The sequence below is a fragment of the Pipistrellus kuhlii genome, unplaced genomic scaffold (assembly GCF_014108245.1).
Source record: "Pipistrellus kuhlii isolate mPipKuh1 unplaced genomic scaffold, mPipKuh1.p scaffold_m20_p_4, whole genome shotgun sequence".
NCBI lineage: Eukaryota > Metazoa > Chordata > Mammalia > Chiroptera > Vespertilionidae > Pipistrellus > Pipistrellus kuhlii.
The window spans coordinates 72,752,132-72,764,818 of NW_023425540.1; the positions used below are offsets into that span (position 1 = coordinate 72,752,132).

The 12,687-nt window shown below is 46.9% G+C and overlaps 1 protein-coding gene across 1 annotated transcript in view; it reads left to right on the plus strand.

Moving 5' to 3' along the window:
- HIP1 (huntingtin interacting protein 1) overlaps positions 1-12,687 on the plus strand; it is a 130,358-nt gene that overhangs the window by 9,140 nt on the left and 108,531 nt on the right. The window lies entirely within an intron of this gene.

A 12,687-nucleotide genomic window follows, 5' to 3' on the forward strand; every position in this document is an offset into this window, starting at 1 on the left:
AAAAAAAGGAAAAAAATTAAAAATAGGCAAAGCTAAACCAGTATTAAGGTGTGCTGCTTAAAACTGTAAGGAATAGCCCTAATAGCCCTAGCTGGTTTGGCTGAGTGGATGGAACGTCAGCTGTGGATTGAAGGGTCCTGGGTTTGATTCCAGTCAGGGGCACATTCATGGGTTGCGGGCTTGATCCCCAATAGGAGGTGTGCAGGAGGCAGCCGATCAATGATTCTCTCTCATCATTGATGTTTCTCTTTCTCCCTTTACCTTCCTTTCTGAAATCAATAAGAATATAAAATAAAAATTAAAAAACCTATAATGAATACAGAGAATGATTACCATAAAAGTCCAAATAAAAGATTATCCTTGGGTGCAGGGGGAGGTTAGTGATTGGGAGGGTGTGCAAAGGGAGCTTCTGAGCACTATTGATGGGGTTCTGTCATCAGTCTGTTTATTGGCCTGGGTGGTGGTTTATGATCATTTATTACTGTACATTTTTGTTTTGTGTAGTTATCTCTACTTATGTTTCAAAATACACAAGATTAAAACAAAAACAAAAACAAACACCTCCTCCTAGCAAATAGAAAGCAATGTCTTGAGGAGGCTAAGATCCTGCCACTAACATATGTGAGGTCTCTCTCAAATACAGCCTTCACTGTGAAAGCACTTCTGCTGCTGCCCTACAACTGGAAAGCTTTTGATTTATGAATCATGCATATACAAGCATCTTCCGAGCACTGCTGTAACATGTAGCTGGGAAGTTGAGACCTATCATTAACCCACACTTAGCATGTTGCCCTTGGCTTCCGTTCATTTGTTTTATGTCTCCTTTCCTTCGTGGCAGGTGGGCTCTCCGTCTCTCACCCAGGTTTTAGCCAGTGCCCCAGCATCCAGTGGAGGGCTTTACACCTGCCGAGGCTCCGGATGTCCATGAAACACAAAGTAAATTGGGTGGTGAAAGGTTCCTGAATGGGAGAGGGAAGTGTGTCTCCAAGGCTCAAAAGAAGCACATTTGAATAAAATCAAAGAACTGGGTGGTGGACTTTTGGAAGACAGCTTCAAGTTTAGCTCATGTTGCAAAGATTTCAATTAAATCATGCACAATGGAGCGATTATGAGCCATTATGAGAATGCAGGAACTTGGGAAATGTCACCTGTGAACATGGCAGAAATGCTATAAATATATATTTTATTGATTTTTTACAGAGAGGAAGAGAGGGATAGAATTAGAAACATTGATGAGAGAGAATCATTGATCAGCTGCCTCTTGCACACCCTCTACTGGGGATGTGCCCACAACCAAGGTACGTACCCTAGACCAGAATTGAACTCGGGACCCTTCAGTCCGCAGACTGACGCTCTATCCACTGAGCCAAACTGGTTTCGGCAGAAATGCTAATCTTCTAACAGTAGTTCTGTGAGGTATTTGGCTGTGTGGTCCATGGGGCCAGCCCATGATGCCGTTGTTCTCTGTGTTATTATGTCTTACTCCCCTGCCATATGTCCCCTCTCCCCTTTGGGGCTGGAAGCAAATGCCTTCTCTGTTTGGTTTTCTCTGGATGTATCTTCACTGACTCTATTTCTTTCCTCTCATTTTCCATACTCCTTCAGAAACACAGGCATAAGCTGTGTGGTTTCTTCTCTGAGCAATATCCAGGGCAACTTCCCCTAGAGCAGTGGTCAGCAAACTTATTAGTCAACAGAGCCAAATATCAACAGTACAACGATTGGAATTTCTTTTGAGAGCCACATTTTTTAAACTTAAACTTCTTCTAATGCCACTTCTTCAAAATAGACTCACCCAGGCCATGGTATTTTGTGGAAGAGCTACATTCAAGGGGCCAAAGAGCCGCATGTGGCTCGTGAGCCACAGTTTGCCGACATGGCCCTAGAGTAACAGGTCAGCCCAGGGGCTCCACCTGTCTGGGCTTGGCACTTGGTAGACATTAAAAAAATCTGTGTTGAGAGCCTTCTTCATCTTATAACCTCAGGTTCCTGGTACAGTGTCTAGCTCTGGGCAACTCTTGATAAGGGTATGTGGAATGAAGGATAAAGTATTTTGAATAAAGAACTGAATGAGCATCAGCCATTTTGGGTCCCAGTTCTGAACTGTGAGCCCTGATGGAGCTGTGAATGTGGGTTCTCCTGAGCACATCTGGAGCCACCAGAAAGAACCCCGAAGAGACCAGCTTTCTGACGCAGCTGTGGGTGGGTCTCTGCGGACCTCCTATTGAATGTCTTACTCTCCTGTCCTGTGTCCCCTCTCCCAGGCTCATGCTGGAAGTGGCTTAAGATCTTCTGTTTCCTTTGAGATCCTTATTCGCAGTTAAAGTCTGGGCTCATTACCGTTAATAAGAAAAACCCAACACACCTAACCTTAATCTCTGTTTCCTGCCTCAAGCTTAATGATTCTCCTTTGTTCTCAGATTTTGAGAATTTCTGTTTATAAGCCACCCCTGGCCATTCCAGCTGAAATTTTCCCAGTCACCCTTGACACCTGTCTAGTCTGCAGAGCCCTGGTGCTGATGTCTCCTTGATTGTTCTCCATCTCACTCCCGTCCCACCGCCACTACTTCTGCCTTATTTTAGCCTTTCATCTCTAGTCTGAGCTGTTTATTACATGGCTCAGCTGGCCTTCCTGCCCTCCACCCTTTTGAGATCTACCCTTTCCTTGGCTGTCTGAGTTCTATTTTGTTTTTGTTTTTTTAATCATCACCCAAGGAGTGAGGCTATTTTTTCCATTGGCTTTTAGAGAGAGTGAAAGGCCGGGGGGAGAGAAATATATCAATTGGTTGCCTCCCACATAACTTTTGACGAGGGCCAGGGATTGAACCGAAACTGAGGTATGTATTCTTGACCAGAAATCGAACCTGAAACCCTTCTCTCTGAGGGCTGATGTTCTTACCACTTAGCAAAACTGGCCAGCACTGACTGGGTTCTATTTTAAAGGCACAATTGGCCCTAGCTGGTTTGGCTCAGTGGATAGAGCCTTGGCCTGTGGACTGAAGGGTCCCGGGTTTGATTCTGGTCAAGGGCACATGCCTGGGTTGTGGGCTCCATCCCTAGGGGGGAGCCTGGAGGAGGCAGCCGATCAATGATACTTTCTCATCTCTCCCTTCCTCTCTGAAATCAATAAAAATATTTTAAAAAGCAAAAGGCACAATTGCTTGCATGACTTCATGTTTAAAAAACCTCTGTTTGTTATGCATTACTCTAAGCTAAAAACCAAGCTTGTTGGCATGACACAGAGCCAAACTTTGTCAGCGTCAATGCCCTGCCACTCCCCTCCCCGCAGCCCAGCCTTACCAAGGCCTTGGCGTTTCACTCCTCTGCTTTCCCAGCAGTCCTTTTCTGCTTAGAATGCCTCTCCCACTTTATTCACCGTTAAGTCCCACCTCTGATGGCCCTTCCTCCGGGAGGTTTGCCCTTACTCCTCCTGGCCGATTTATTGGGTGGTGTTTTTGTGGGTTTCTGTGTTAATGTTTCTCGGGTTGTCTGTCCCACACTGGACTCTGAGCTTCCCTGTAGCTTGGCCTCCCCGCACTAAGCACAGTGTTCAGCACCCAGTAGGGCCTCCGTAAATGTTTGTGGAATGAGCTAACAGCACATACTAAGGATGCATGTGGTTGTTACTCTAACAGAAAATGGAATAGGCCCCATCCCTGCTCCAAGGCATGTGAGTCTATTTGATCTGTGTCCCATTGGACTGAAAGCCACATTTTGGCAACCCTGGTAGGACAAAGGTGAGTGTGCTTTAGGAGCGGAGGATTCCGTGGGAGGGACTTGTTTACAGAGAAAGACTTCCGCCTCCAGCCCGGTACACCCAGAGCCCCTGGCCTGAGAGACAGTGTTTCTGGTCTGTGTCCACAGGTGGGCTCATGAGTGTTCCTCTGTGGCTCAGAAGTGTGACATGGGATATGGTGGGCGGAATAATGTGCCACCAGCCCTGCCCCATCAACATATCCACCTTTTGAAGCTGTGATACTACAAGGGACTTTGCAAATGTAATTAAGGATCTTCACACGTTAAGCACCAAGCCTGTTTTGTCTTCCTTTCCGTTTCAGTCATGGGTGACTGACATGGCAGCTTAACATGTTAAGAAAGGGAGAGTAGCCTGAATTGGCTAGATGGGCCCAATCGAATCACATAGGCCCTTTTTTTAAATTTTATTTTAATTTTATTATTTTTAAATATTTATTGATTTATTTATTTTTTATTTTTTTACAGAGAGGAAGAGAGAGGGATAGAGAGATAGAAACATCGATGAGAGAGAATCACCTACCAGCTGCCTCTTGCACACCTCTACTAGGGATGTGCCCGCAACCAAGGTACATGCCCTTGACCGGAATCGAACCTGGGACCTTTTAGTCCACAGGCTGATTCTCTATCCATTGAGCCAAACCGGTTTCGGCAATCACATAGGCCCTTTAAAGCAGAGAACCTTCCTGGCTGGAGCTGAGAGAGTGCACGTGTGAGGAGTCGACATGCTGCTGCCCGCTCTGAGATGCAGGTGCCCTCCTGCAAGGACTGAGGAGAGACCTCTAGGAGCTAAAGGTGGCCTCTGGCTGACAACGAGGGTACAGGACCTGGGATCTCTACATACAAGGAATCAGATTATACTAGTAACTGGAATGACCACAAAAGGGGATTTTCCTTAGCACTTCCAATGGGGAGCGCAGCCCTACTGACACCGTGGTTTTAGCCAGTGAGACCCCGTTGGCCTTCTGACTTCCAGAACTGTGAGATGGTACATGGGTGTAGTTTTAAGCTGCTGAATTTGCAGCAATTGTTACGGCAGCCATGAAACCTACTGCAGGTGACTGACGCTCCGGGGCAAGAGGCCTCCGGAGCCAGTGCCTCGCTGCGCGGACAGGCCACGCCACTGAACCTGGAGGGACAGTCACTGCTGCACGTGTGCTCCTTGTGGTCCTAGACGAAACGCTGGATTTCCACACTTGGCACGTGTTCACAGAGGCTTTATCCGGGAAAAACAATTCAGCGGCCTATTCAAAACATTCTTTCCTGCCGGGCCATGGAGGTTCTTGGTGCCGTTCCAAGTTGGAGGATCACAGATATAATTTACTTAACCTTAAACAAGTTTTTATTTTTTATTTTTATGAAGCACTGCGCTGTCTGTGTTAAAAAGGGAGCGGGAAATCCCCGCAGTGCTATAGGATCATGGTGGTGTCTCTGCCAGAAAGACGTCGGACTTAACGTCAGGAAGCAGAGGTGGGTATAATGATTGGCTTTCCCTCAGGGGGCCGGCTGTGTCCTGGCACTTAGGCCCATGGGGGTGGAGGTCTGAATGCCCCGTGTTCCCGGGCTTCACTGCCAGGCAGCCGGCAGCTCCTGCAGCGCTGGAGGAAGCCTTGTGCCTGGCAGTGGCTTTTTCCTTTGGCCGTGCCCCCTCCCCTCTGTAGGTCTTCAGTCAGGGTCTGTGCAATGAGGGAGCCTGGACAAGATTGCCCCAAGGGCTTAGAATTGGTGGTTCTGTGACAGCGCAGTGGCTGAGGAAGCACTGCTAGGGTTGGCTGTCTTTCGATCACCCCTGGCCCCCGTTATTCCAGCGTCACTGTGCTGATTCTCCGCTTCCACACAAGATTCTGCTTGTCTTTCCCACCCCTAAGAGACCTTTCCTCCTGGCTGCACTTACTTTTTATGGGTGTTGGTCAGGTGGACCCCCGTCCCCTAAAGAACTGGCCTCTCAAGTTCCCTCACTCAGAAGACTTACAGTACGGTTAGCCAGTCACTTCTGCCCTGGCACCATTCTCTGCCTTGTGCTTAGGACTGCCAGGTTCATCTGCACAGGCTGTGCCCTGCACATCTGTGGGAGTGTCTTCTCATCTGTGGTAGCCTTCCTGGTGTTAGCCTGTTCGGCTCAGGTTGTAGCATATAAAAAAGATAATGCCCAGAAAAGTTCTTTGACCCTAAGTCAGAGGACACACGGACTGTCTAAAATGATGCCATAGCTGAAACCGGTTTGGCTCAGTGGATAGAGCGTCGGCCTGCGGACTGAAAGGCCCCGGGTTCTATTCCGGTCAAGGGCATGTACCTTGATTGTGGGCATATCCCTAGTGGGGGGTGTGCAGGAGGCAGCTGATGGATGTTTCTCTCTCATCGATGTTTCTAACTCTCTATCCCTCTCTCCTTCTCTCTGTAAAAAATCAATAAAATATATTTTTTTAAAAATAAAAATAAAATGATGCCATAATAGCAAACTTGTGGCTTGACCTATCAAAATCTATTTGACTTGGAGACTGTTGAGCTGGAAAGAATATGAGAGATTCAAGCTGGCAGCTACAGATGTGTGTATTTGTTTTTTGGTTTTTTTTTGTTTTGTTTGTTTTTTACATTTTTTTTTGTACAGAGAAGAAGGGAGAGAGATAGAGAGTTAGAAACATCGATGAGAGAGAGTCATCGATCAGCTGCCTCCTGCACACCCTCTATTGGGGATGTGCCCGCAACCAAGGTACATGCCCTTGACTGGAATCGAACCCGGGACCTTTCAGTCCCCAAGCCGACGCTCTATCCATTGAGCCAAACTGGTTTCGGCTGTTTTTTACATTTTTTTAAATTAAATTATTATCTGTGTACATATTTTAACATTGCCCCCCCCTATGTATTTGTTATTATTATTACTATTTTTAAAAATAAACTGAAACCTATAACCAGGGCATAAACACTTCCGTCTTCTGCCAGCCAGCTTCTTGCATGGACCTTACCTCCCTGGTTTCTGTCGTTACCTGAGGTGTGACCTTTGATTCAATCTAGTTTCCTAGAGGAAAGTGAGGCTTGGAGAAGGAACATAACTTGCCCAGGCTCCATGCTGCAAGTCACTGCCCAGCTCTGAGGCAGACCCAGGCTCAGGTCTGGGCCCACGTTGTGCTCCAAGATTCTGTGGAGGCGATGAGCATGGGCTTCAGAGCCAGATAGCTCACCTGCCATGGGTCCCAGGCAAACTGCTTTCCAGAGGCTGCATATGTTACTCTGAGCCAGTGAAGTGGAGAGCTGTTGAAAGAGCATCTAAGTACACAAACAGGCAAAAAACACCTACCTCATAGGGTTGCTGAGAGGATTAAGTGACATCATACATGAAAAATGCTCATGCATTGCCTTCCATGTAGCAAGCACTCAGAAATATCAGCTCTTATTACTACCGTGTTTCCCCAAAAATAAGACATCCTCCAAAAATAAGACCTAGTGCATGGAAAGATAAGACATCCCCTGAAAAATAAGACCTAGCGCAACTCTGGGAGAAGAAATTAATATAAGACACTGTCTTATTTTCGGGGAAACAGGGTAGTTCTTCGTAATATCCGTTTGGGGCTGGTGCACCAGTTGGCACAGAATAGGTCTCCTGGTTCGTCTGCTCCCGGTGAGGCCCAAGTTGTGCTTTAATGAAGTGCCCACCCCCTCCAGTGAGTGTGTCTAGACAAGGACTCGCACTGGGCTTCGGGGGGGGGGAGGGGGGGAAGCAGAACCACAGGCAGCATTACCGGGAGATCTCAGGATGTGTTTTCCTGAGCCATGACCTGAACACAATGGCCTGCCTTTGCACAGGGCCCAGGCTAGACTATGTGCTTGGAGGAATCTGCATTTCAATTCTGAGGCCCCAGGAAAGACACCGTGGCACAGGCGGGATCAGAGATGACGGCTGAGACGGCAGAGAGCATGCAGAGAGAATTGTCTAGGCCAGTGGTCGGCAAACTCATTAGTCAGCAGAGCCAAATATCAACAGTACAACGATTGAAGTTTCTTTGGAGAGCCACATTTTTTAAACTTAAACTTCTTCTAACGCTACTTCTTCAAAATAGACTCACCCAGGTCGTGGTATTTTGTGGAAGAGCCACACACTCAAGGGGCCAAAGAGCTGCATGTGGCTCTCGAGCCGCAGTTTGCCGACCCCGGGTATAGGCTAAAGCAAGGGTGCAAGGGAGAGAAAGGACACTGGCTCCAGGTCAGAACATTTGGGTTTGTGGCTCCGCCCAGGACTAGTTGTATGATTTTCTTTCTTTTTAAAAAAAATATATTTTATTGATTTTTTTTACAGAGAGGAAGGGAAAGGAATAGAGAGTTAGAAGCATCAATGAGAGAAAAACATCGATTCAGCTGCCTCCTGCATGCTGTCCACTGGGGATGTGCCTGAAACTAAGGTACATGCCCTTGACCAGAATTGAACCTGGGACCCTTCAGTCTGCAGGCCGACGCTCTGTCCACTGAGCCAAACTGGTTAGGGCTGATTTTATTTTCACTAACAGTATACCTGTACATAGTTGCAGGGGTCAGATGGTTACACAGGCCTGTTAGCCAAAACCAGCCTGCTGCTGGCCCAGCTCTTCCTCCTTCCCCGACCATTTCCTGCTCCCCAGAAACATCAGTTTCATTTCTTTAAACTGCTTTCATTATAGCCTCTATTATGAACCTGCCATTATGGAAGATAAAGATCTAGCTTTCATTCGCACGTGTGCTCTTCCCACCCACATGGCTTACACTCACACTGTCCTGTTCCTAGAATTCTAACTCTGTAGCCAGTGTCAGCCTGTAAGTGCTAGGGGCAGGTGAGTCCCTAGTGTACTCTGATAGCTTTTTCTTCCCAGCATAAATTTTTGTTAGTCCTGGAGTAATTAATTATCCTTGTTTGCTTGGGTTTCTAGGTACCTACCATGTTTCCTCGAAAATAAGACAGTGTCTTATATTATTTTTTTTCTCCCAAAGTTGAGCTAGGTCTTATTTTCAGGGGATGTCTTATCTTTCCATGCGCTAGGTCTTATTTTCGGAGGATGTCTTATTTTCGGGGAAACACGGTATTACATATTAGAGGCCAGGTGCACAAAATTTGTGCATGGAGTGGCGGGGGGGGGGGGGGTGGAGATGTCCCTCAGCCCAGCCTGCACCCTCTCCAACCTGGGACCCCTCAAGGGTTGTCCAACTGCCTGTTTACACGGACATCCCTCTGGTGGGATCGGGCCTATACAGGCAGTTGGACATCCCTCTCACAATCCAGGACTTCTGGCTCCCAACGGCTCGCCTGCCTGCCTTATTGATTGGCCCTAACTGCTTCTGCCTGCCAGCCTGATCACCCCCTAACCACTCCCATACCAGCCTGATGGATATCTAACTGCTCCCTTGCCAGCCTGTTTTTCCCCAACTTCCCTCCTCTGCCAGTCTGGTCACCCCTAACTGCCCTCCCCTACAGGGTTGATCGCCTCCAACTGCACTCACTTGCAGGCCTGGTCCCTCCCAACTGCCCTCCCCTGCTGGTCATCTTGTGGTGGGCATCTTGTGTCCACATGGGGGCAGCTATCTTTGACCACATGAGGGTAGCCATATTGTGTGTTGGAGTGATGGTCAATCTGCATATTATTCTTTTATTAGATAGAATAGAGGCCTGGTGTATGGGTGGGGCCGGCCGGTTTGGCCTGAAGGATGTCCCAGATCAGGGTGGGGGTTCCTTTGGGGCATGGGGCAGCCTGGGCGAGGGGCCTGTGGTAGTTTGCAGGCCAGCCACTCCCCCTGGCGACCCAAGAGGAGGCCCTGGTATTGGAATTTATTTATCTTCTACAATTGAAACTTTGTAGTCTGGAGTGAAGCCAAGCCTCCTGCTTGCTCTGTGGTGGCAGCCATTTCTGTTGGAATTTATTTATCTTCTATAATTGAAACTTTGTAGCCTGGAGTGGAGGCCTGGGCCGGCCAGGATGTGCATAAAACTTGGCTTCCTCCATTGCTGGGGGCAACCCTAGCCTCCTGCTCTTTCCAGCTCCTTGGCTGCCACCATTTCTGTTTGGATTTGTTTACCTTCTATAATTGAAACTTTGTAGCCTGAGTGGAGGTTTAGGCCAGCCAGGGTGTGTGGAAAGCTTGGCTTCCTCCATTGCCAGAGAAACCCAAGCCTCCCTCCTTCTCTGTGGCGGCAGCCATCTTGGTTGGGGTTAATTTGCATACTAGCTCTGATTGGCTTGTGGGTGTGGCTTGTGGGTATGGCTTGTGGGTGTAGCTTGTGGGTGTAATGGAGTGCTGTTTAATTTGCATATTACTCTTTTATTAGGTAGGATTATTTATCCACAACTCTACATAATAGTACTGGTCCACAATGCCTAATCTGCTGTTCTGAATTCCCAATGCTCTGGAAACCTGAAGTTCTTTTCAGAATTTGATACCACATCTGGACTTGTCTGGGCCTGCATATTTGCAGTTTTTGTTATAGGCCCACCCTAGAATGAATGGTTGGTCATATGATATGCTACAAAGATATTATTGTGTTTGAAAAGAGGGTATTTCCTAGACCCCAAAATTCTAATCTCAAACACACTTGCCTCAAGAGTTTGGAACAAAGGATTGTATGGCAGAGTATGTACTCCATTGTGTTGTTGGGAGAATTTGAATAAGATACCTTATGTATACAAGATGAAGCACTATGCCAGACAAATAGTAGACGCTCAATAAATGTTAGTTGTTATTCTTATTGTTCATTCATTGATTTTAGAATTATACTAGTAGGACTAGGAATAATTAGATTAAATATTCAAGTCCAACCTCCCATATTTAGTTAAAGTCATATGAAGTATTTTAAATTAGAATTGAAGTAACAGTTTGGTGTGGAATAGAGGAATCCAAAGACACAACTGGGTTTAAATCCTATCATGCTACTTACCACCTCTGTGTCCTTGGGCAAATGCCTCAATTTTCTGCCTCAGCTTTCCTATCTGAATAACGGGAAATAACAAAACCATCTTGTGGATTGCCCTGAGGATCCAGAGAAACTCAAGAAGGTAGTGTATCAAAATAAATGACCCCTGCCAAGATACACTGAGCCGGGCACATCACATATGTGGTTTTCTTGCCAAAATTGCATAACCTCAACTAATCACAACAAAACACACAAACCCAAATTGAGGGATGTTCTACAAAATAATTGGCCAGTGCCCTTCAAAAATGTCAAGGTGAAGAAAGACCAGGAAAGACTGTGGAGCTGTCACAGACTGGGGAGACTAAGGAAATGGGATAATTAATACAAGGTGGGGATCTTGGGCTGGATTCTGGAACAGACAGCGAACGGTAGTGGAAAAACTGTAGTACTGTTAATAGTATCGTACCAAGGTTAATGTCTTCATTTTGTGACTTTTCCTACCGTTACGTAAGACGTTAGTTAATATAAATGGAGGTTGGGCAAAGATGTACGGGAACTCTGTACTATTTTTGCAATTCTTCTGAAAGTCTAAAATTATCTTCAATTAGAATGCTAAAAAAAAGAATGGCATGTTGCTTGGCAAGCCTTAGTCACGACTAAGTAAACGTGCATTCCCTTGCTCCCTTGGGTCATCCTGGGGACACTGGCGGACCACACGCAGTGGGACAGGACCGCGGTTCTGAGAAGGGAAAGTATGACTAGTCCAGGCTGCACCAGAGGAAGCAGAAGGTCTGGTGGCTGTCTCAAAGAGGAGCTGCTTCGTGTGGCCAGTCTTGGAGGCAGAAACAGAGCAGGGCCTTTGTACGCAGTCTAGCAGACACACTCTTGTCAGCCTCCACCCGTTGCCGTGGGCCTGGGACTCAGAGTTCAGCCCTTTGTAGCCAGAGAGTCTTAGCTCCCGCTGCACTTTTTTTTTTTTTTTAAAGATGTGTTTTTATTGATTTTAGAGAGGAGGGGAGAGGAAGAGAGAGAGAGGAACATGGATGAGAGAGAAACAATGATAGGCTGCCGCCTGCATGCTCTCTACTGGAGATTGAGCCCGTAACTCAGGCATGTGCCCTGACCAGGAATTGAACTGTTGACCTCCTGGTTCATAGGTTGATGCTCAACCACTGAGCCACACTTGCCAGGCTCCACTTTTGTTGTTTATTATCTTGTGGGGGCTTTGGGAAAGTTACTCCTCTGGAGTATGGGACAGTGTCCTGGCATCTGGGCTCAGGGAGTGGGTTGAATGAGAGGGTCCAGAGCAGAAGCCAGAGCTGACTGTTATTTCCTCTCCGCCCAGAGCCTTCCAGTGCCCACCATCCGCCAGCTTCCCCACAGCATTCACTCTGTGTCCCTCCAAAGGTCCTGTCTAGGGAAGGCCTTCCAGTCCCAGGGTTTGTGGTTTGTTTGTTTGTTTTTATTTTTATATATTTTATTGATTTTTTACAGAGAGAAAGAGAGAGGGATAGAGAGTTAGAAACATCGATAAGAGAGAATCATCGATCAGCTGTCTCCTGCAAACCCCCCACTGGGGATGTCCCCGCAACCAAGGTACATGCCCTTGACCAGAATCTAACCCGGGACCCTTCAGTCTGCAGGCCGACGCTCTAACCACTGAGCCTAACCGGTTTCAGCAAGGGTTTGTGTTTTTTTGTTTGCCCATGACCTAGAGCTCTTATAGACCAGAGAGGTTTGCCTAGAGGGAAATGTGCAGATGTGGTGAGTGAATGAATGAGTGAGTGAATGGAGAATGGAGTGTGTGAGTGGATGAGTGAGTGAATGAATGAGTGAGTAACTGGTGGCTTCTCGTGCCACATACCTACCACATGGGATTTTTGGTTCAAATAGTTACTTCATGTCAGTCTGTTCTCCAGGCTGACTTTGGAAGCCTCCAGGCCAGACATACCCTTCTATTTTTGATTTTTCTCCCCTTCTCGAGTGCTAGTTCCTTATCCAGAAAAAACAAGCTAACTCCTTTTCTTACCATGTTTGAACATCTCAAGCTTTAAAGCTGTTTGTCA